Source organism: Prionailurus bengalensis, chromosome C2, assembly GCF_016509475.1.
Source record: "Prionailurus bengalensis isolate Pbe53 chromosome C2, Fcat_Pben_1.1_paternal_pri, whole genome shotgun sequence".
NCBI lineage: Eukaryota > Metazoa > Chordata > Mammalia > Carnivora > Felidae > Prionailurus > Prionailurus bengalensis.
This window is the reverse complement of record NC_057350.1, coordinates 142864274-142889396: the sequence shown is the minus strand read 5'-3', so window position 1 is coordinate 142889396 and position 25123 is coordinate 142864274. Positions and strand designations below refer to the sequence as shown.

Sequence of the window (25123 nt, the reverse complement as noted above, 5' to 3'; positions counted from 1 at the left end):
CACAAGGGTTCCCTTTATCCACCTTTTTTTCCAACAGTTATCTCTTGTCTGTTTTATAATAGCCATTCATGGGGCGACTGGGTGGCTCAGTTGGTTAAGGGTCCGATTTTTGATTTTTGGGCATAAGCCATGATCTCAAGATCATGAGATCGAGCCCCACATAAGGCTCCGTGGTGAGCATGAAGCCTGCTTGGGATTCTCTTTTTCCCTGTCTCTGCCCCTCCCCTGCTCATGCTTTCTCTCAAAATAATAAATAAATGGACAAAAAAGAAAAAAAATTATAATAGCCATTCTGACAGGCATGAGGGGATACCTCATTGTGGTTTTGATTTTCATTTCCTTGATGATTATTGATATTGAGCACCTTTTCATGAATCCATTGGGCATCTGTATTTCTTCTTTGGAAAAAGTTCTATTCATGTCTTCTCTCCATTTCTAAATTGAATTGTTTATTTATTTTTTGCTATTGAGGTATAGGAGTTCTTTATTTGTTTTGAATATTAACCACTTATTGGATACATGATTTGCAAATATTTTCTCCCATTTGGTACATTGCCTTTTTATTTTGTTTATGGTTTCCTTTGTTGTATATGTTCATTATTTTGATTATGGTGATGGTTTCACAGGTATGTATCTATCTCAAAACTTACCAAATTTTACACTTTAAAGATATGCAGTTTAATGTCATTCATACCTCAATAAAGCTGTCATAGAAAACAATATTTAACAAAATATTTAACAACCACTACAGTACAGACATTAATCTGTATTATGATAATGTTGGCCCATCCATCCGAGTGAGGTACAGCTGAATACCAACCAGCCATGGCTGCAAAGGTATTCATTGGTCTTCCGGGAAACAAAATTTAAGACCACAATGAAATAGCACTACATCATCATGGCTAAAATTAAAACAAATAAGCAATGATACCCAGGGTATGCAAAGATATGCAGAAATCTGGATTTTCATACACCGCCAATGGGAATGGACATTTGCATAACCCTTTTGGAAAGCCATTTGTGGGTATCTACTGAAATCTGACATTCTTTGAACTCTAGGATGTGGTTATTCCATTCCTGTGTATATACCCAGCAGAAACATATTATGTATGTTTACGTAAAAAGACATGTACCAAAAAAATGGTCAAAGCAGCACTAATTATCATAGCCCCAAACAGAAAACTACATCAATGGTAGTAGACGTATACATCAATGGTAGAATGAATAAATAAAATATGAGGTATTCAGGCAATAGAATTCTCTCCAGCCATGAGAATGAATGAACTTCACTATATTTAAGTGTAGATAAATGCTACAACATAATATTTAGTGAAAAAAGTCCAAACAGAAAAAGTACAACTCAGTGATTCTATTTATATAAAGACCAAAAATAGGCCTTATTAATCTATGCTATTAGAAGTTAAGACACCTGTTACTCTCATGTCAGGATTGGTGAATAAAGGAAGGTACAAAGTGGCTTTTGGTGTGCTGGTCATATTCTGTTTCTTGATCTGGGTGCTGGTTAAATGTGTACGTTCAGGGCGCCTGGGTGGCTCAGGTGGTTGAGCGACCGACTTCGGCTCAGGTCATGATCTCATGGTTTGTGAGTTCGAGCCTCGCGTCAGGCTCTGTGCTAACAGCTCAGAGCCTGGAGCCTGCTTCAGATTCTATTCTGTGTCTTCCTCTCTCTCTGCCCCTCCCCCACGCATGCTCTGTCTCTGTCTCAGAAATAAATATTAAAAAAAAATAAAAAATGTGTATGTTCAGTCATAAAAAAAAAATCTACCATGCTGTGAACTTATGATTTATGCATGTCTACATATATTGCAATGAAAGGGTTTACTTACAAAATAGTGGATGGGACACATGACTCACAGAATCTTTAAATAATTCAATTAATTCAGTAAATTCAATTCATTAACTGGTCTTTGTATTGAAGAAGTTTGAGAACAATTACTCTAGTCAACAATCTTGAGAAGGTAAAGAGTTTGTACCCTAAGCAGATCAAACACTGGGACAAGAGGAGATGGGAAGGCTAGGAGTCACTACAGAACTAGCTTTGAATATTTAACTCTAGAGTGCAAAGAGCATTTTGATGAAACCTTATGTCAGCATCTATATAACTAGGTCCCTTGGTTAATTAGCAACACCTACTGAAGAAATACCAAGCCTCAATATATCAGCACATAATTTTTATCTTTTAATTGAATATCTAAGAAATTAAATGCAGGAGAAAAAAGGGAATGAGGCATAAGGGACAAAAGAAAAAGCAAATACTAATTTTCCTTTAGGTAACTGTCTGCTATCCATTCTCCACTAAGATGTACCTTGAGCACAAGGTATTAATAGAAGACAAGAGCCATCAGATAATTTACAGAGTCATTTCCAAGGAGTCCCCAGCTCCGTAATGCCCCATAATGACTATTTCTTATGCCACCACAATTCCTGGATAACACACAATTTTTAAAGCTGGACTGGATCTTCCATTTGGAGTTTCCCATTTTCCCAAAGTCAGCTGCTCCCACCCTCTTCCTCATCCAGCCTCCTAGTTCCTGGGCTCCTGCTGCACTGCCCCTCCCAGACAGGAGTCTTTTCTGTAGTGTCCCTCCTCTTCAGAGCCCCCCGTTATTTCTCCCAGTTATCTCTGCACCTGTTCAACTTGCCGAGAGTGTGGGTAACTTGGGACGTCCTCTCTGGATGCCTAGCGTTCACCGTCCCTTCAGCCGGTCAATTCTCCTTTTTGATATCAACCCATCAAAACAGAGGGGTTTGGCCTTGATTAAGAGTACTGGTTCTCAAGCAAGGCAGTACTATTCCTCGGCTGCTTTGTGAGTCTTTGGGAGATATTTTTGACTTTATGACCAGGGGTACGGATGGCATTTGCTGGCTGCTGCTAGAAGGTCAGCTGTTCTGTGCAACGAAGAGCTACCTACCCTGCACACAACTTCAGAACGTAGGTAATTTACAAAAGTAAATAACCTGAACCTAGAAACAAATTCTTTCTTACACAGACACACAGACTGTTTCTTTGTATGGTTTTAACAGTTACGGGAAATTCCAAGATGCACTAACCTTGTGCACTGAGGGGAGATTACATTTTGTATTGCAGAGAATTTTACCAAGTGTTCATCATTTCAGAAAATTACCTTGATTCACCAAAACTTTCACTTCCGTCCACAGTCTGCATCGTAGCTGATGCTTTGGTACTGGTTCCACATAAGGGTACGAGCATTTGGCTAACCTCATCTTGCCTTTCAGGGTAGTCCTGCCCAAACATTTACTGATTAAAGTACAAATTAATCTATTATAAATAACTTTTATTTTTTATTTATATTATCATTGGATATTATACTGATTGCTTTAAAAAAAGTTTTGCGCAGATAGAGTATATCATCTACGAATTTCATTTCAGAATGGCAAAGAATGTGTAATAAAATAGTATATAAAGGAGATACTGGGTCTGAAGGGTTGGGATCCACGGATTTAGAGAAACAGCGGCAGTTTCCTCTGAAACGTTTTCAAAGGCTTCTATAAAATCCTGACGATGCCAAATATAGGCTGACCTTTGCTCAGTGGTGTTGCTAGTAAATATTTAACAACTGGCTCTCTGGGTGGGAGGTAGGAGAAGCCCTGATTTGCAGTGTTTGCTGATTTCCATGGTGTAAATACTCTGATCATAGCCAATTTCAAGAATCATGGAACATTTCATCACTGGACATAGAGTTGGGTAGAGATACCAAAAATTAGATCCTGTGAACTTTTGCCGGTAAGAAGACCCCATCACCCATTAGTCACCAAATTTATGCTTAGATGCCATCCTAATTTTTTCTAGGTTTTCTCTAACAGGGCTCAGGAGACCATGAAGCCAGGTAAGCAAAGAATAAATAAGTGGAACAGACAAACAAGTCACAACCCGATATGGGTGACAACAGATACCACGAGGCTCAGATAGTTCACTGCTCCAAGAATCAAAAGAAACAAAGACAGGCAAGGGTTGAAAAATTCTTATGAAATCAGCTGCAATCAGTTGAGATTCCAGGATAAAAAGAAGTACCTTGTTCAGACGAGAACTAGGGGACATGGCAAGATGTACTTAGCATTTTTTCTGCTGCTGATTTGAAAGAAAACACTGGAGACACATTGGTGAAACAGTTTAAGCGAAGCACCTGGGAAAGCATCATTTAATTAGCCGGGCAATGGAAATTCATGGGCTGCAGACTAGGCCGACTTGTGACTTAGCTTGTAAATAGGTGTTAAATCAAGGGAAGGGCGGCCTATTGTGAGCAGTGGGATAACCCACGTTCAGTTGTCCTGTTACTGGTCAATTTCAGGACTGGAGTATCTACACAGTTCTGGCCAGAGTACAAAATCTCACCAAGGGAGAATGATGGATGGATGATCGGCTAACAGAATGGGTGAAAACAAGAACCGAATTGGTGTAAATGGTGCTCCAACGTGAAAAAACGATCAAGATCTGTAGCAATGGGAAACTTCCCAGTGTAAACACATATGCATGTCTGATCTACAATTTGTCTATGACCAAAATTAGCAATATGCCCATTGTTTCTGTAACTCCTGACAAAGATCACCGAAGAATTCCTGGGATGTGAAAGTAAAACCTCATTGTATAAATGGCATTAAAGTATTTTCTGTATGCAAGGGGACATGAAAAGTGAAATTTTTACAGAACAGACATGGGGAGTTGCTCGACTGGCTTGCATATGGACCCCAGGTTCTACTGGCTATTTACTTTTCTTTTTTCTTCCTTCCTTCCTTCCTTCCTTCCTTCCTTCCTTCCTTTTCAGAGAGAGAGAGAATGTGAGCGATGAGGGGAGAGGGGAGAGGGGATGAAGGAGAGAGAGAATCTTAAGCAGGCTTCATACTTCAATCAAGCACAGAGCCCAGCGTGGTGCTTGATTGCACGACAGCGTGATCATGACTTGAGCCAGAATCAAGAGTTGGATGCTTAACAACTAAGCCACCCAGGCACCCCTCCACTGGCTACTTTATTAAAAAAATTTTTTTAATGTTTATTTAATTTTGTGAGAGAGAGACAGTGAAATTGAGGAAGGGACAGAGAGAAAGGGAGACACAGAATCCAAAGCAGGCTCCAGGCTCTGAGCTGTCAGCACAGAGCCTGAAGCGGGGCTCGAACCCACGAACTGTGAGATCATGACCCAAGCTGAAGTCGGACGCTTAACCGACTGAGCCACCCAGGCGCCCTTCTACTGGCTAATTTAAATTCTGCATATTATTGGAGAGGACACCACCACCAAGTCCTTTGTAATAAAGAAAGCAAAATTGTATACAGTCTACACTCTGCATACCTTTTTAGTGCTTTCGGGTGTTCAGAAACTTCCAGCGCAGTCCCAGTTGAGAGATTCTAATGGCCAATGTTAAAAAAAAGATAACGATTCCAGGGTGCTGCATTCTCTATGAACCCTAAATATTCAAGTTGATCAGAAGAGGGCCTGACACCCCACGGCACTATAGAGTTAACACAATTGTGAATACAGCCTTGAGTTTATGATGAATGTGTTCCAGACATGCAGAAGTTTACAGCGACTGTCAACCGGGGAAACGTGCAACCCCAGCAGATAATGGCATATGGTGTGTGATCCGATGAGGGGGAAGAAGGTTCGCAGAACCTTCGTTAGCAGATGCTCAATGACAAAAGCAAAGTCAGTTGTGTGGCCTCTCAGGAAAACCACGAGAAAATAAAGGTACAAAAATTCTTTTTTGTTGGGTCAGTAGAAGATGCTCGTGAGCGGCACATTTTCCCGCTGGTATCAAAGAACGAGGAAGAGCGAGCTCGCGGCAGTGAGCTCAGGCCAGAGGGCACCAGGTCATCAGAATCACGAAGAGCCTGCTGCACGGGCACTGTCACTCTTGAACATTTAACAGCATCCTACTTGTCGCGGTCGTATTTTATATGCCACGGTGGCATTTACTGGGTCCTTGCTTGCTTTGCCTGCTCCGTGGGTTTTTTTTTCCATTAACGAATTGTGAGGAAAGGCCTACACAATTCATCAATGGAAAAAAGACCCTCTGGTAACGCTGGGGATGCGTGGATTCCAACTTGCTTGTGGCAGCTGTTCGCAGTGAGCGCCTGTTGTTTGCAGCCCACGACGCGAGGAGCTAGCCAGGAGTCCAGGAGCGAAGGACTGAGCCTCTTCCGTGCAGGTGGTGAAAGAGGACAGGTGCTATGTTTGGGTCTCAGGCTGGGTTCTCCCGGACACAGACACCGAGTGAAGGTTTTCAGTGCATGGAGTTGATCTGGGGGGATCCCAGGAAGCAGTGGTAAGGGAAGCGGTGAAGGGTCAGCCAGACACAGGGTGTGTCACCGAGAAGGTGCCATTGTGGGTAAGTGGAGTTCAGTCTATCTGCGGACCCTGGGAAAGAGTGTAGAATGCGCTCGAGAGCTTTCCCCCCAAAAGAGCAAGAAGGTTCCACCGACCCCTTGCTCTGTTCTTGCTGAGGGCCGTTTAATTTTCTGCCACTTCGGGCTTGCACTGCAAGAGAGCCGAGAATGCTCTCGGGGCCGGGAAAGCAGCCTTCAGGCACAGCACAGCAGGTATTCCCTTACACAACCTCCAGTGTGCAGAAGGGAGGCTGAAGGGATACAAACAGGAGTCTGACAGTGTTCTGCAACTGTGTGCGTGCATGTGTGTGTCTGCACAGACATAAACAAAAGAGATGGACCTGGAAGAATGGAGCTTTTTAAGATAGGCATGAAAAGGAGAGAGGTCACGGCAGCAGGTGCAGCGGTATGTGCAAAGGGACAGAAAGAAGATAACCAAAGTAGAGTCAGGAATGATAATAATTTTTGCACCTTTAACTGAGAACATGATTAGAGCCAAGCAGGCACCTTCTATACATTATAAAGTATCTTTCCCAGTAACATTCAAGGGAAGTGTTATTATTTTCGTATCACAGAGGAGGGAACTCGGTTTTCCTTACCAAGTCTCAAATGCCAGTGAGCAATTTGAATTGGAACCCAAATCTGTTTTCATTCTAAAGACTGTGTTCTTTTGACTACCACACTGCCCGGTTAAGCCGGCTGATTCATCTGTAATGAGGCTTGCAGCAGATATTAGAAAGTTAGCTTCGGGGCGCTGGGTGGCTCAGTCAGTTGAACATCCGACTTCGACTCCGGTCATGATCTCACCGTTCGTGGGTTCAAGCCCCACATTGGGCTCTGTGCTGACAGCTCAGAGCCTGGAGCCTGTTTCAGATTCTGTGCCTCCCTCTCTCTCTGCCCCTCCCCTGCTTCCGCTCTGTCTCCGTCTTTCTCAAAAATAAATGTAAACATTTTTAAAAATTAAAAAAAAAAAAAAAAAAAAAGAAAGGAAGCTAGCTTCTATTGAGAAGCATCTCAAATACCGGCCCAAAGGCAACAGGGAACCACCGAAGGCATGTTAAAGACCGAGGCACGTAACGTGGCTGGCAAAAATGTCCTGAAAAGATGAGATGACGGTGGAGGCAGCCAGGTAGGTAACTGTCAAAAAGTGTGGGCGGTAGAAAAAGAGAAAAAAGATAGTTGAGACAGACGGTGTTTACTCCAGAAAATCTGACAGGATTGGTAAGCTGTTCCACAATCAAGGCAGAGAGAGGGAGGCAAAGATAACCTAAAGACAACAAGACAACGGGGTGGTGGGTGATTAGCAGTCATCACCATGCCTTGGCCGGAATGATCAACTCCGCTGTCATCACCACGAGTCGAGGCGATGCAGAATATTTGAGCATAACGATCTGGTGCAGGGGTGGTGGCTGTGGCCTCTGTCACTCGGCTCGGTCAGGAGAGTGACTATGGTATCACTGCCACTATTTCCACCATCGAACATGCTTTAACAGCTCCCTTGGCTTACACCATTCTTCTGGAAGGTCTTCCCTTTTCTCATCAGTGTCCCGCCCCTCCGCCAAAAGCTGCCTCCTATGCCACACCTCCCACGAAACCTCCCCCGAGCACCCTGACAACTGCTTTCTTGTCTCTCTGAACTTCTAGAGCAGCCCTACCTGACAGAACTTTCCGTGATGAGGGAAACCTACCTGTGCTCTGTAACACTGTCGTCATTAGCCACAGGTGGATACTCAGAACTCAAAACTCAGCTAGGAGGACTGAGGGAGAGAATTTAAATTTTATCACTTTTGATTTAAGTTTAAAGAGCTGCACGGTGCTAGTGGCTGACATGTTTGGCAACACAGAGCTAGAGTGCTCGCTGTGCTGCTCCCGGCCTCGTCCCACACAGCTTTGGGCGATGGGTATTTCTGCACATGTCTCAGCTCTCCCGCCATATTCTCTCAGGCCAGGGAAGGGGGGGGAGGGGTTCTCTCTTAATTACGTAGTCCCACAACAACAAACTCAGTAGCGACGTATAGTAATACTCATAACTCGTTTGTGAGCGTATTTTGGCTGCCATTTTATCTTTGATCACTGCTATAGATTACTTATCCATCTTGTGCCTCAAGAGAACAAATGTTTCATGGCTTTTATGAGTTCCACTAGATGCTGCGGTCTCTGGAGATTAAGGCATGGTTAAAATATGGCCTTGGCCTCTAAGGGCTCAGGTCGAAGGGAGCAGAGGCAGAGAAGTGAATGCAAATACCATTTAGGCAGACCTGCAGTTTGCCTGAAGGGCCTTTAGGTTACACTGCTAGTATTTTTTTCTTAGATCCGATAGAATCAATTTTCTTTGTCCTCAGAATGAAAACCATACAGAGAATAAATGCTGATAGGGCATGAAAGCTGTTAGGATCCTTGACAAAATGCAGTAAGCAAATTATGTTCCGTGAGAAGCAATCAACAACTGGAGGGTAACAGCAGAGAAGGAGTGAGGGGTGGTCTTCCAGGATAGAAACATAAAATAAGTTCACCTCTCTTATGTAACTGTACCTCTAACATTGATCTACCATCAGAGAGGGTCTTTCTCTTTGTGGGTAACTCTTGAAATACAGAGGTCATGTCCACTTCATTTGGCCCTCTTCTCTTTATTCCATCTTTACCCCCCACTCTAAGGACCTTGCCAATAATAGTGATTAAATAAAGTCTCCTAGAGAATGAAAAGGAGAGAATGTTGAGGATACTTAAGCTTACTTTCTGTCCATTGGGTCAATTCTCCATTCCCTAGAACCAAAACCTTTCTAAAAATGGAGAATACTAAGTCAGCCATCTAGTCTTCCTTTGGTCTTATAAAGCAGTAACTCTTGGGAAAGAAAACAGTGGCTCCAGGGAGTTAAGGGGGGGATAAGCATTAGCAAGTCAGCCTTCTACCAGGGAGCATGTTGCTGTTGGCTACGCGATACTCCAGGCCAGCTAAGCTAACCCTGTTGGAATGTTAAACACAGTGCAGCCAATACCTTGTGAATGTGGAAGGAAACCGTCAGGGCTTTGCCAGGACTACTCATCACTGAGAAGAGTCCACTGGAAAAGATGAAGTAACAGAGATCACTGAAGAAAGTGTAAAACAAATCTGAGAATCCAATGACATGTTGACAAATAGCACTCCTCCCTGCTTTCCTCAAATCAGAATCAAGCAGTGAAAGCATGAGTAATTTCTAAACAGAGTTTTCAGAGTCCAAGATGGGGCTCTTCCTTGCCTTATCAACAGTCTCTGGAAGACTGCAGGTGGATCCCGTCCAGGAAAAGAGGAAATCTTGAACTCTTCAGTACAAAGTTATTAGGGAGGCTTTGCCCTTCAACTGTAAGATTCTGGTGGGAGGCGGGGCGGGGGGGGGGGTAACTAGTGGAAAAAATAAATCTAGATTTTGTTTTGTTTTGTTTTGTTTTTTGTCCTGAAAAAGGAATTCACAGCTTGTAAAACCTGGCAACTTTTTTTTTTTTAAATAAAGATGATGACTGATTTTATAAAAGAAAAAAAGATATGGAAATAAAAGTGCTAAATGCCAATACTCAAATGTCAAAAACACAAGATTTTCCAGGAAAATATTAGAACCGATAAAAAAAAAAGCTGAGAAAGTTATTAGGATGGCAGTAGAGTCTGGGACACAGTCTCTTCTTACTTCGTAAAAAATTAAATAAAATCACAGAGCTGAAATCTGTATTTTTGTTCTGGTTCTAAAGTTAAGCCAGAGTAACTTTATCCTAGCTCAATCTTCACAGGTTTACTCTGGTTTAAAGGCAAAGTCAAGGTCAAATTTACCACTAGTATCTTATTCTCCAGCTGAAATCACATGTACTCAATGAAGCTTCACAAGATTTTACTTCTAAATCATGAACAAATCAATAGTGTTGAATGAAACTAGCTTTAAGTGATTAGGTTTTATGTAGCTTGGGGTTCAAATTCTGTTTTTTTTTTTAACCTGTAGCACTGTCTTCCCATCAGTTTTGGAAAAAAATCACGGCCTTTTTCTCCTGGAAATTGTTTCTGTCCCATTATTCCTCTTCTTTCCTCCTAGGAATCCAAATGCGTACGTTACAATTTTTCAATATGTCTCCTATATCTCTCTTCTGTACTTTCCATCCATGTACTCTGTGCTTTAGTCTGGGTAATTTTTCTTGACCTGGCTTACAGGTCACTTATCCACTCTTCAGTGGTATTCTGTCGCTATTAAACATTTCTACTGAGGTCTGCATCCTCATTTCAGTTCGTGTATCTTTCGTTCCAGAATTCCGGTTTCATTCCTTTTTAGTAAAGCCTAGTTTTCTGGTGAAATTCTCCATCCTGTCATAGATTTCTTGAATACACTAATCACACTCATTTTAAAGATAAGTCGAATATCTGGATCATCCATGGGTCTGTTTCTATTATCTATTGCGTCTCAGTCCTGTTTCTTAATACGTCTGGTAATTTTTGATAGAATGAGACACATTGTATATGAAAAATTTTAGAGGCTCTGGCTGATATTATATTCCTTCAAAAAGTATTTACCCTGTGTGAAAGCAATAGGTAAAGCTACATATCTCGAGTCGGGGAAGCTTCCCTCAATCTAATTAAGGGCTCAGCTGGCCAGAGAGATAGTTTTACCTTTCTTGGGGGGTGGGGGGTGGGGGTGGGGTCTACTGTGGGTTCACCTTCTCCTAGGGTGTTGCCTTCTAGGCATTCTAAGAGAAGTCTGGGATATTTACAAGAGTCTCTCCTGAATTCTCGTTTTTGTCTTTTAGGCACCATGAGATTCTGAAAACTTCACTCTGCTTTTTAGAAGTTTTCATTTGCTTGGCTTTTTAACTCCTTGCCTTATGCAATGAAGAATGAGGAAATAACCAAGGGGGAAAGATTTGGGGGCCTTCCTTTCTCAGGGAGCTTGGCCCCTCAAGTCTTGGATGTCTTAGTAGATCTCTGATGGTTTGAAAAAGATTGCTGTTTTAATTTTCTCTGGTATTTCTAGATATTCTCCCTGGGACCATGGGTCTGCTATAAGCTACTTCATCAGTTCCATATGTAGTAGTGTTGAATAACTGTGGTTTTTGCAAAAACAAAATCCCAGAGGCAGACAACTATCAAAAAATGCAACTGGGGAAATTCATTCTCTGTGTACTTGTACTCGGGTTTTAAAAGGAGTAAGATAATATCCTTACCCTGGGGCATTCACATCCTATAAGACCTCTTCTAAGGTATATTTAATTCTATTCGATTCTGATCCCCCTGTTTTGCTCAAGTTCAAGATCACCAATAAACCTTTCCTGAAAGACTAAGGCATATTGAGACCTTCTTCTCTGAAACCTCATGCTATTTATTATCAGCACCTGGCAAAGAAACACACCACAAAGCCCGAGTTAATACACTGCCCCCTACTCCCTTTCCCACATCAGACTTGTGTTCTTTTAAAGAGAATAATTAGGTTTGATACGTATGCTGTAGCCTGCAAATCACCCAATGTATATTTTTGGATTTTATTTTTAATTATGATAATTTCCTGGGCAAACTTCCATACTTCCAGTATCTTTTGTAGGGGAAAGAATGGGGAGAAGGAATTGACCCTTCTTTACGGAGTCCTGTCTGTAGAAAAGGGAAAATTGCTGTGACTGTCTCTGGAAGTTAGTTCTCGTGTGTGCAGAAGCAATAATGATTGGCCTCTCCTTTCCCGGATCTTAGGACGGCCTTTACGAAGGGCTTCCAGTATGCTTGGCATCATTCTAAGTTCATTACATGTATTCGTTCTCTCATTCAATCTTTAGAACAGTCCTGAGAGGTTTTATTATGATCCTTATTTTGGAGATAAATAAAGAGACGCATAAAATAGCAACAGAACAAAAACTCAACCCCACAGCTCACTTCTCTGCAAATATCAGCTGAGACTCTAATTCAAGGCCTTGCCTGTGGTGGACCCTTGTCCTAGCGTGAGCCATTCCTGGTGATGGCCTCCAGCCATGGTTAGTCGGTGGGAGACTGGCTAATTATATATAACAATCCTTGCCTGAGAGGTAGACTGGGTTTGCTTCTGGTTCCGTCTAACATTTTTCTTCTTCTCATTTTTAATTCCTTTTACTTTGCCAATAGGCAAATTAAATTCAGTCACAGCAGCTACAGATGCTTAAGAAGCTAAGGGTCTATATTTCCCCCCCGACCCAGAGTAAGAAGTCTGGAGGTAGGCAGTTAGGTTTCTGACATGGCTCCATAACACTCTGAGGGATCCCGGCTCTTCCCACCTTTCTACTTCGTTAATTAAATATGTAACTTTTACGCTCATGCTTGCAAGCTGGCTGCTACCTCTTCAGCACTATGTTTATATTTCAGGCAGGAGGAAGGAGAGGATAAGATAGAGTGAAGCCATTGTTTCTGTTCCCATTTAGACAGCTTTCCGAGAAGCCCCATCCAGGGACTTTCTCCACATCTAGCTGGCCAGGACTGTGTCACATGGCTACCCCTACCTGTAAAGGATTACGGGAGATGGGATATTTTAAATGCGTACATTGCTACACTGAAGAAAATAAGGATTTTTTTTTTTTTAAGAAGGAAGAAAGGGCAACAGCAATCCAAAATATTAGCCATGATTAACAAAGTCCTAACTGGGGGCGCCTGGGTGCCTCAGTCGGTTGAGCGTTCGACTCCGGCTCAGGTCATGATCTCGCGGTCCGTGAGTTCGAGCCCCGTGTCAGGCTGTGTGCCGACAGCTCAGAGCCTGGAGCCTGCTTCAGATTCTGTGCCTCCCTCTCTCTCTGCCCCAACCCACTCGCATTCTGTCTCTCTCTCAAAAATAAACATTAAAAAAACATTAAACAAAAGAATAAAGTCCTAAGTGAAGTTAGAGGACCATAGGAGAGAACTTCATCAAACATCTGCATGTCCAGTAGGCCATATTTCTTGATGCTACAGGGGGCTTGAGCAAGGACCCCATGCCCCCCTGGATCAGGTCTATGTATCTCCCCTCTGTAAATCATCTCATGCTATACAGCTACGATGGTATAGTGAGAAGAGCTCAGAATTCAGAGGTAGGAGATCAGGGATCACATCTGCTTTTGCCAATTATAATCTGTGGACCTTGGGTAAGATATGAACATCACATTCTTTGCCAGTAAAATGGGCGTAAATGCCTGTGTCCTACCCACTTCACAGAATATGGATGACCAAGATAATAAATGTGGAAAAGCTATGAGATCTACTGACCTATGTACCTTATTTCTCATGAGATACTTAAAAATCGGAAATGGAGAAGTATAAATGGAAACCAGTTGATTATTTCAATAATCTTTTTATAAGTCCATCTAAAATTATATATGCATATAAATGTATGTTTCAACATTTTGTATGTATGAGTGAAATACTAACCTAAGTAACCGTATAATATTATAGCATATACACACACAAAACACACACCTATATAGTTATTTGCTTAGTGAAGTTTTATGATAACTTTGTAATGGAATGTGGCAGAATTTATGATGTTCAATTTTAGTACTTAAGCTTCTGGAACCTGACTGTCTAATCTTCTCTGGTTTTTCCCATATAGGGGGGAAAAAAAGAGGGCTTGGAATTATTGGTGTATCTCGACATTAAAAATGTCATCTCTCCTGTTGGAAATATGGCAACTCTGTTGTGTTTTCCAAGATATATGCCAGCAATATTTCAAAATATGATTAACAGTGCCAATACCTTGTAAAGTTGGGCACATCTTTTCTTGTTTTGTCTTAGTGATGCCGTCTATCTTTGTGAAAGCTGATATATTAAATAGCTTTTTAAAAGCCTTATTGTGGCCTTTCTCTCCCTTCGGTATAGTAGTGTAACTTTTATCGATAATAATGGGAGCTATGTTGGAGCATACGGGGTGGTTATGTGGCTCCTGTAGTTTATGGTGATTGACCAGCCTTGGAACCATGGCGTGGAGTCCAGAAGCCTCAGTTATTTAAGCTCTGGGGGAATAGAAGGTGCTCTTTCAGCAAGCCCCCAAACTTGGAGCTTTTCTGCCTTTTTATTTGGGCAAAAACTAGTGCACGAACACATAAATTAGGTGAGATGGAATGACAACAAATTTCATGTAAAATTGTATGATCTCCAAAATGTAAAATCAGGGACATTTTCACCCAGAATATTTACCTTGGCATTAGCCTGAATTTTAGTTAAAAAGTACATGAAAAGTTATATAATCTTCAATTAAACTTTATATACAGATATCAGTCTTTGAGATTGATACAAGGAAATATATTTTTTTCTTCAAAAGATACTATCCATTTTCAAAAATTACACTTGTTTTTGAGATGGACTAATGTAGAAAAGGAAAGTGATGCCCACTGAAGTTACATGAATTATCCACCATCATACAGTTAATACTAATCCCTGACCATGAATACAGAAAAGATTATAATGTGGAACTTGACCAACAAACAACTATATACGTGCATACTCGGGACAGAGTGAGGACTCAATAAATACTTTTTAAAGAAATTCGATACTGGGTTTTTAGTTAATTTTTTAAATATAATTTAGTGTCAATTTTTTTTAAACTTTCTTTTTTTTTCAATGTTTATTTATTTATTTTTGGGACAGAGAGAGACAGAGCATGAACGGGGGAGGGGCAGAGAGAGAGGGAGACACAGAATCGGAAACAGGCTCCAGGCTCTGAGCCATCCGCCCAGAGCCTGACGCGGGGCTCGAACTCATAGACCGCGAGATCGTGACCTGGCTGAAGTCGGACGCTTAACCGACTGCGCCACCCAGGCGCCCCAGAGTGTCAAATTTTTAAAAAAGTACTCTTTTGAGGTATTTTCTCACAGGCATGATAAACTTTTAACACATTTCCTTCAGTCAACAGATATTTATTTATTCAGCTCTTATTATGTGCTAAGCATCCTGCTAAACCCTGCTAAACTGTGTGAGTTTGACTTTTTCTAGTCCTTTTTAGTAAAACATGAAAAATTTTGACAATTCTATATCAGTTGATCTCTGTTCTTTGCATTTTAAAAACGCACATTGGGTGTTGTATGTAGGCAATGAATTGTGGGAATCTACCCCCCAAACCAAGAGCACACTGTATACACTGTATGTTCATGCCCAATGTGCAGCTTGACCTCACGACCCTGAGATCAAGGCCTGAGCTGAGATCAAGAGTTGGAAGCTCAACCAACTGAGCCACCAAGATACCCCCTTTTTCCTTTGTTTTTTTTTTTTTTTTTTTTTTAAAAATTTTTTTTTTCCAACGTTTATTTATTTTTGGGACAGAGAGAGACAGAGCATGAACGGGGGAGGGGCAGAGAGAGAGGGAGACACAGAATCGGAAACAGGCTCCAGGCTCTGAGCCATCAGCCCAGAGCCTGATGCGGGGCTCGAACTCACGGACCGCGAGATCGTGACCTGACTGAAGTCGGACGCTTAACCGACTGCGCCACCCAGGCGCCCCACCCCCTTTTTCCTTTGATGACAAGTATTATCGCGGAGCCCAAACTTGATAAATATAATAGGATATGCATTTGGTTATTCTATTTGGAGAAGTCCCACTACATATTTTAAAACCTGTGCTACTCCAATGTTTACAGCAGCGCTATTGACAACAGCCAAACTACGGAAAGATTCCAAATGTCCATTGACTGACAAATGATAAAGAAGATGTGGTATATACATACAATGGAAAATTACTCGGTGATCAAAAAGAATGAAATCTTGTCATTTGCTACAGCATGGATGGAACTAGAGTGTGTTATGTTAAGCGAAATAAGTCAGAGAAAGACAAATATCATACGATTTCACTCATAGGTGGAATATAAGATACAAAACAGATGAACATAAGGGAAGGGAAGCAAAAATAATATAAAAACAGGGAAGGGGACAAACCATAAGAGACTCTTAAAAGGAGAACAAACTGACAGTTGCCGGAGGGGTTTGGGGTGGGGGGGATGGGCTAAATGGGCAAGGGGCTTTAAGGAGGACACTTGCTGGGATGAGCACTGGGTGTTACATGTAGGGGATGAATCACTGGAATCCACTCCTGAAATCATTATTGCACTATATGCTAACTAACTTGGAGGTAAATTTAAAAAATTAATACATATAAAAACATTTTAAATAAATAAAAAAAAAAGTAAAGCCTGTGCTATATTTCTGGAGAGGAAAAATCAATGTGCCCACTACGATTCACACAGGTACCTCTAGCATTTTTGCGTGTATCCAATAGGTCATCCCAAGCCCTGCCAAGCCTTCAAATTCCTCTGTCACCAGCCTCACTTTACCTCTTCGGCCCTAACCAAGTTTCTTGAAGCTCCTTAGCACCTGTCATGGAACCTTCCGTCTTGCTTTACTAACTGCTTCAGTACTCTCCCCCACCAACTTTGCCTTTGTTCAAGATTTAAAGCTTCATTATCTCCTCTTCTAGGCCTTCTCAAGCTCTCTAAGGCTCTTCCCTCTGTGCCCCCGTGCAACCCAGGCATAGCCACTATTATTTTAATTATTTTTATGCACACAATTTCCTTTTCTATTAGATTATGGTTTCCAAGAGATCAGATACCCCTGCATTGTATTTACTTCTGTATTCATAGCCAATAAGCTCTGCTGAGAACAGAGTGGATGCTCAAGCAGTATCTGTAAGATGAATGAATGAACAATGCCAAGCCCTCCCACAGACCGGACACGCGGTTCTCCCTACTGGTCCTCCCCTCCGTGTACTATGAGAGCGAGCTTCCCGTGTGCTTGCAGAGCGCGGGTGGGCACACAAGACCACGTTTTGCCCTCGCTGTAATACTACCGCTGATTCTATCGCTAGCGCCCTTTTCCTGAAGAGGAAACTGGGACTTAGGAGACACCTGGTGACCCTCTCAAAGTCACACCGCTAGGCAGAATGACTGTGCCGTGGAAACACCGGGGAAGAAACGTGAAACAAACGCGCGCTGCCTGGTGAGAGCCCCAGGACTTGACAAAAGCAATCCAAAGCAAGGATATCACCGGAGAAGAAAACAGCCCAAGTTGTTCCCATGTAAAACAAGGGAGGCAGGGCTGTCCACTCTGATACCCGGAATTTCATCAGGAAGATGTCCAAATGAAGAGTTTCTGCCGCCTCCCCCGGGAGGGCCCTCCACGCGGACACGTGTTCTTTAGCGAACCTGCATTTGGCGTGTTGCACTCTGAGCACAGCTCAGAGGCGACTTTCGCCCTCTTGCTTTCTGTTTCCCTTATAACCGGCGATTTGGTTCGGTGCCATGATTCCAAAGGGTCATGCGTTTCTATTTAATAAAACAGATGAGTAGCATTTTCTACCCCTAAATCAAAAATCTCTCTCTTCCTACAACTTCAAAGAAAGCCCTGGTAATATCCAAAACGGTTGCGAGGTTCTTTTTTTAATGCCTAGAAATTCACATGACAAAGGAAATAGGAAAAACCCTTCCCCACCTAGCCCATGTGTTTGTGAGTTTACAATGCCATCATTGTTTATGTTGGGCTCTATTCATTTTTGTGTGCAGACTTCCTCTGTACAGTTTAACTACTTTCTCATGCTAAGCTCTCTGCAAATTGTCACAATGGTTAATGGGAAATTCTGTACCAAATACTATTTAATTTTAAGGCATTTCTGCCGGCTAATTTATGACCAACTGCAAATTTCATTCTGCCAGGGCAAAAAACAATTTGTTTGTTTCAGGTTGAAAATAGTTTTTCAAATAAATTCTGATGGTACACTTATCAAGCCCTCTTATCTTTCATTAAACTAATGCTTTCAAGCATAATTAAGAAGGAGCTGGAAAACTAAGTATAATGTAATGCTCTGATATTAAAGAAGACATATCAAAATAAATTTGCAATTGTATCATCACATCAATCTCTACTATGACTGCAATAGCATTATAACCATAATTAATTAGCTATGGTACAAATTACCAATAAATCTTTAGAAATTAAATGCCTAATTTTTCAAAACCATATGTCTTCATAAATTGATTATTTAGAATTTAGAGGCTTTTTAATTAGGAAGAAATTTATGCAATGCTGTATGTAATAATTAGGAATCAGCTTTTCTGCAATACTTTTGAACATCAGCAAAAAATTAAATCTTAAGAAAATAGTCTGGGTTAATTATAGTATTTCACTGTCAAAAATCAACATATAGGTAAAATTTAGAGGTTAATGTGGCTTTCCATTTCTTTAACTTCCACCTAGTCTTACGTTCTCAGTGCTGGAATCATTAACCGAGCCCAAAAATCAATGAGAGGGGGGAAATCTCCCCAGTGATTTATGCCTCAAAGAAAGTTTTCATTTTATCCAATAGTTTCAGCAAACCTCATCAATCCAGGTTAAATATTTAACACTCTTTTTTTTATATTCCCTAAGGTTAAAGCAGGATATTTCTGAGCCTAGCCATCATTTTGGGTAAGTGATTATTCTGACATAAGACACAAAAGCTCCTGGGTCAGGAGGGTGGGAACATCATTTGGGGTCCAACAAAGGCATCGCTAAAGAGCGACCTCATTACGTGTGTGGTCAAAAACCCAAAGCGATGGGGAACGGGACCTGATGGCGAGCCACTCTGCACTCACAGGGCCTGCTGTCAAAGCCAAGGCCCTCCTGTGTCCTGAAGACTGGCTGGGAGGTGCCGTGGCCCGTGTCTTGCCCCTGCCTACAAGAGGGCCCGTAGGGAAACGCACAGACCACACCACAAAGGCGATTCTACAAAAACTGGAAAGCCTGCCGATCGAATCCAGAAACCAAATGTTTTCTTCTTCTTACTTCTTCCCCTTCTCCCCACTTCAGTTCCCTGATTGTAATCTGGCCAATGTGTTTTGCCTCTATAGGTGTTACAGGATTGAGGCCAACCTGGGTGAAATTCAATTTTGCTCATCTAAGCACTTTCCCCAATGTCTTCCATTTGAATTCATCTTCCTCAATAAAGAGTTGGATCCTGAGTCCTCCCGAAGCCAGTGTCCCTTTGTCTGGCCAGGAAACAAAATGATTCTTCCTTTGCTAGTTCCCAAAGGAGCTAAGCCACTATTTTCTCCTTTCAGGTTTTCGCTGTATCTCCCCATCCCACTTTTTCATCTGAAGGTCTTCCGGCAAAACTAGTGAGGCTCCTGAGCGCGTGACTCGGGAGTGACAATCGCTAACAGATGCATTTGTACCCGGGCAGAACTGGCCTCTAATTGTTGCTTGTAGGAGAAAAGGCAAAGCGACTGTAGCACCGCCGTTTTCTGTTGCTGGCAGATAACAACCTCGAGATGAAGCCACATTTGCAGGGGAAAAATTGCTTACGCCCACAGAATGAAATTTCAGGCTTTGACAGCTGCTAGGTAAGTAAATGAGAATCATTTTATTCTGGGTAAGTGCAACACAGCACATCTTGAACAATGAGGAGTTGATGGCCCGAGGGCGGTGACACCCAGGTTGTCCGCCTTCAGAAGAGTCTCCTGGGAGAAGAACTAGGGAACAAGTGGCCAAACAATTGTCCCTTTGGCCCAGCACGGCTCCTCACAATCTTAAGTGGGAGGCGCGAGTCCCTTCAAAGGAGAAAATGGCTTCAATTTTCCAATTCACAATTCGACAGATAAACACCGCACATGGACTCCGAGAAAGCCCTCTTGGAAAGCCTGAGGCCTCTGCCAGAATTCAGGAGCCCTTCATCTCCTGCCTGGATGCTTTTAACAGCCTCCCAATTGGTTTTCTGACTTCAGTCTCCACCCTCAGCCAGAAAAAAAGGGGCTTCTAAAAGGCTACGACTCCCCTGCTTAAAATATTTCTAGGGCTCCGACTTGCCCTTAGAAGGCTGACTTACAAGGTCTTCCCACACTGGCCTGTATTATTTTCCCAAACTCGCTTCTCACCTTGACCCTTGGCCTCCAAGCCTTTCACAGGCTGTTCCCTTTTCAGACCTTCTCTTACTTGTTCTGCAGACATTAGCAGAACGGCTCCTTTCCCCAGAAAGCCTTTCTGATGCTACCAGCTGGTTAGGTCCCTTCCCTCTGTGCTCCCACAGCCCCCCATTGTGCCTCTGGGACAGTGTTCTCAGACTGAAATACCTCTTTATTTATTTTGTCTCTGGTTTCTTTCTTTCTTTCTTTCTTTCTTTCTTTCTTTCTTTCTTTCTTTCTTTCTTTCTTTCTTCAATGTTTATTTTTGAGTGAGAGAGAGCAAGCAAAAAGAGAAAGAGAGAGAGAGACAGAATCCGATGCAGGCTCCAGCTGTCAGCATAGAGCCTGACGCGGGGCTTGAACTCATGGACCGTGAGATCATGAGCTGAGCAGAAGTAGGACCCTTAGCTGACTGAGCCACCCAGGCGCCCCAAGTCTCTGCTTTTTTTCAAGATTGTAAAGAATAGAAACTTGACTCAAATCAGCTTAAGCTAAGAAGGAAACTTCTTGGATACTAGGTTAGCTCACAAAATTGAGGGAAACGCTGGCCAACAAGTTTGAGGAAAGCCGAAACTGGGAACCCTCCCAGATCCCCAGATGCTGCATTAAGGACCTGCCCTTGGTATGTCAGTCTGTTTCTGCTTCCTGCCTCCATCTATCTCAGGCTCTCCCCCTTTTCGTCTGTGAATGATGTGCTAGCTCTCACCAGAAAAGTGGAATTGTGTCCACCAGGTAGGCCTAGGCTTACATTTTCCTCAGTTGGAACATTAAAGGTCTCACGGAAGAACTCTGATTGCTCCTTCGTGGGTCACATGCTTGCCCTAGAGTGGGGACTATGGCTCTTGTTCAGGAGAAGATAAGAAGATGGCCATCCCATTGAGGCATTTCAAGCTCTTGGGTAGAGAAAACATGGAAGAGGACAGAAGAGAAGAGTGAGAGCCAGTATATGGATCACCTACTGCTGGGAAACCAACGGCTACAAAATCTCAATGGTAAAATATAATAAGTATTTATTTTTTATGCATTCGCAGGTTGGCCAGAGGTTGACTGATACAGACCAGGGAGCTCCGCTTTAAGTGGCAGATCTGGCTGAAAAGTTCTTTGGTGGGTTAAACTCAGGCATATTCTATAAATATGCCTTATTCTAGTGACCAGGCTGAACGCGAAGCTCTCCTTATGGCAGTCGCAGAGGTGCAAGAGAGGAAGTGGAAGGCCATGACGCATCTTAAGGACCAGACTCAGAAGTGGCACATTGAAATCTACACTATTCTACCGGGTAAAGCAAGTTACGTCGCTGAGCGTAAAGTCAAAGAGTACTGTACCACTAGTGGGAAGGACCAAAACAGGCAAAGGGCAAAGGGCATGGATACAGAAAGGGGTGAAGATAAGGGACCGATGATTCCAATTACTAGGGGAATGAGTTTTCGAAGGAAGGATGATATAATTTCCCCAAGAAGGAACAGGTGCTAAGCAAACAAAACAATAATGCTCATTACTTTCTCCCTGGTTACGCTATAACTTTTGTGCACACAGAAAATGTGGTTATATACCTGTTTCTGTAGGCCCCATCTCACACGGTGCTTGGCACACAGATAGCAGTGAGAAATTGTACGTTGAATTTAACGTAAGCAATCAATGGGTTATAGAGGACAGGCACCTCAATCATCTCCTCTAAGGACCTGAAATCTCCTTGAGGGGGTTAAAGTTCAGATAAACAGTTGGGCACAAAACAGAAAGAAATATATGCTCCTTTAGTTCAGCCAATATGCTATGGGCATGATGGAGAGGGACTGATGATTTCCAACTAGGTAAGCTCAGGAAGTGGCCTCGGAACGGGTGGGATTTAAGCGGAACTTTAAAGGGATGGAAGGGACTCTCAGCACGTACCACATGCCAGCCATTCAACTAAGGGGAGGCCGTGATCTTATTCCCCTTCGTCGAGAGGGAGGAGTATTCTCATGACTTTCCACATGGGCTCTTTTAAGTCGAATGTCTAGAGCTATCCAGCTAGAAGGTGACAAAGCCTGATTTGGACACAGAAATCTAGTCTGTCGTCTTCTCATTGTCTGTGTCTTGCTCGCTGACTGACAGGACAGGTGTTCCGTAAACGTGACTTGAACAAGTGAGCGAATGTCGGGAGCTCAGTTCTCTTTTTTCAAACCTTTGGCAAGTGGCGAAGTCAGGAAAAAGAGCTGAGACAAAGGCAATAGTCTGGGTCCCCTGGAAGAACAGAGAAGGCACAACTCAGAAATAACCAATGGATGTGTGTGACTAGAGTGTCACGTTTATGGAACACATGGCAAGCCACAGGCTAGCAAGATAAACTGGGGACAAGCATGGAGTGGAGGGTGTATGTGTCATTCTGTCTGCAAGTACCTGTTAGGGCCATGGGTACAACCCAACATACGACTCACAGGTAACAGTTGATGATGCATTAGGGCCAGACTGCAGATGCTATGTAGCATGTAACGATTTGGAGCCAGTGCACCCCCCCAATTTCTTACCAGCAGCATGTTGACGCAGGAAAGGAGTGCACTTAATTGGGAAAACAAACTATTTCTTAATCCCTGTAAGCTTTCCGAATGAGCCGAGTCTGGCTAGCCATTCTTCTACCCTTGCAGGCAGAAAGAAGGCTGGACTTCCTGGGGAATGGAAAGTAGGCAGACTGCTGAGATAAACCGCGATTCACTGCTGCTGAATGTATCACACATCAGCCCACCTCCTGCCACTGCAACTCCGCACAGAGAACAGAACAGTCTCGCAGAGAAAGGAACAGTCTCAGGTGAAGAGGAATGCCAGCCTCACCGCAGAGAAAGGGGAGCCAGTCTTGTGTGCGGGTGTGGGTGTGATTAGGCAGCCGGGTTCTGAGGCTTCGAAGGGAAAAGAGCGAGAGCTGAGACACCGGTCCCGACCCTCATTTCTAACGCTCTGTCATCAAACAACTATGTAGGACCATCAACATCTATTCCTTTCGCTTTGAAAGGCAGGAGTTCAGAGTCCAGTTTATAATTCTTAACACAAGGCCTCTGTCCAATGCAGAGGACAGCTCTTTCATTGTTAGTCTATACACTGGCTCTTACCCCACTCTGTTGGTTAATAGGAAATGACAGTAAACAAAGCTTGCTCAAAGAGAGAGAGAGAGAGAGAGAGAGAGAGAGAGAGAGAGAGAGAGAGAGAAAACCACTGTACTGACTTTGCAGATAACAACCAGACAATTTAGTAACTGTCATGCTATAATGGGGCTCTGCTGGGGGCACATGTCTAAATAGACATGTGAATATTTGGGGGTAAGTGATTTTGAGTGGTTGAGGGGATAGAGGTTAAAATATTTTAATTTCTTATTTCCTTCAGGAAGAACCCATTCAGCACCCGACTAAAAAATGATCTCATAGGGGCGCCTGGGTGGCTCAATCGGTTGAGCGTCCGACTTCGGCTCAGGTCATGATCTCACAGTCTGTGAGTTCGAGCCCCGCGTCAGGCTCCATGCTGACAGCTCAGAGCCTGGAGCCTGTTTCAGATTCTGTGTCTACCTCTCTCTCTCTGCCCCTCCCCTGTTCATGCTCTGTCTCTCTCTGTCTCAAAAATAAATAAATGTTAAAAAAAAAAGATCTCATAGGCATGTGTGGTCTAATATGGTAGCCACTACCTACATTATGGCTACTTAAATTTATATTAAATTCACTTAAATATTTAGTTACTCATCTAGGAGCTACTATATTGGATAGCATAGATACAGAGCTGTCTATACCACAAACATTCTATTGGAAAGCCCTGTGATATACTAATGGCGGCCATCCTCTTTAGCACTGCAAGCCCCCTCGTTCTGTTAAGTTACAGTCCGGGAAAATTATTGGCAGATAGCAGAAGCTGTCAACACAGGGGCTTGCCAAATCTAGTAAGGAAGCCACCTGTTCATTTCCAAGATTTAGAAAGAGGCCTGCCCATCGAGGATCCATGCTCTTTTTATGCTGATGACCTACAGGCCATCCTATGTTGTAGGCTGGAAGAGAGATGTCACATGATGAAGTGGAAAATGCCCTGGAATGGGATTCCGGGGACATGGGCTCTCACTTTGGTTCCATGACCAGTTTTGTGCCTTGTCCTCATAGCCTCTCTGAGCCTCAGTTTCTGGATCTATAAAATGGAGACAACCCAACGAATCTGGCTGGTTAAGTAAATATAAAGGTAGAACACCCTAACCAAACACTAGAACTTACACTTGTACAATACTGCACTGGTAGCATGCCTTCTGGAATTGTGGCTCTAAGACTGTAGGGTGGACACGGGGCCTTCTGGCCTCGATACTCTCACTCTGATTCTTCTATGAGGATTTCTGGGATGTCTCCTGTGGGCTGCTGTCTCTTTGAAGATGTCAGCAGATGTCATCTGTCATCTTGAGTCAATTAAGAAAGATGGATGTGACCTTCCCTCGTATTCAACAGAAAACTTCACAGGTCCTTGTGGATCACCCAGGGCTCATCAGGACACAGGCATTGCCACATGTCACACCTATGGATGAGGCTATGTAGTCCACGTACCTGGAAAGGGCAACTTCAACCAAGAGGCTCCTGAAGGAGAACCTGGTGAGTTGTCCTAAATATTACCAACTTCAAAATGTCCCAAACATACCTCAAAATGAACAACTTAGAAACATCAGGGGTCATTGCATTTTTATTGCCAGGTAAACTGATTATTTTTAGAGGTGAAAAGTCCTAATCTTTAAGTCTAGGAATGGACCATCGAGTCTTGCTTACCTGTTCCATGAGAATGAAAGACCTTCTTTGTCTTCATCCACTTTATGATTTGGGATCCTACTTTTTGGATCCAAAGAAATTAACAGTTCACTACTGTGTGCGAAAGGAAGAGATGCTGCTAGTATTCCTCCGTCGAATATAGCTACTTTGTGCC

At 42.7% G+C, this 25123-nt stretch overlaps 1 protein-coding gene and 1 long non-coding RNA gene across 4 annotated transcripts in view; one reads left to right on the top strand and one right to left on the bottom strand.

The window, feature by feature from the left end:
• RARB (retinoic acid receptor beta) overlaps window positions 1-25123 on the bottom strand; it is a 730168-nt gene that overhangs the window by 189369 nt on the left and 515676 nt on the right. The window lies entirely within an intron of this gene.
• LOC122492063 lies at window positions 3383-23685 on the top strand. 2 transcript variants are annotated; one of them, XR_006299528.1, is made up of 6 exons: window positions 3383-3766; window positions 18705-18743; window positions 19376-19657; window positions 21364-21491; window positions 22841-22997; window positions 23567-23685. It is a non-coding gene; the product is annotated as an uncharacterized LOC122492063 (long non-coding RNA). The 2 variants fall into 2 exon arrangements; XR_006299527.1 differs by having other exon boundaries at window positions 21247-21491.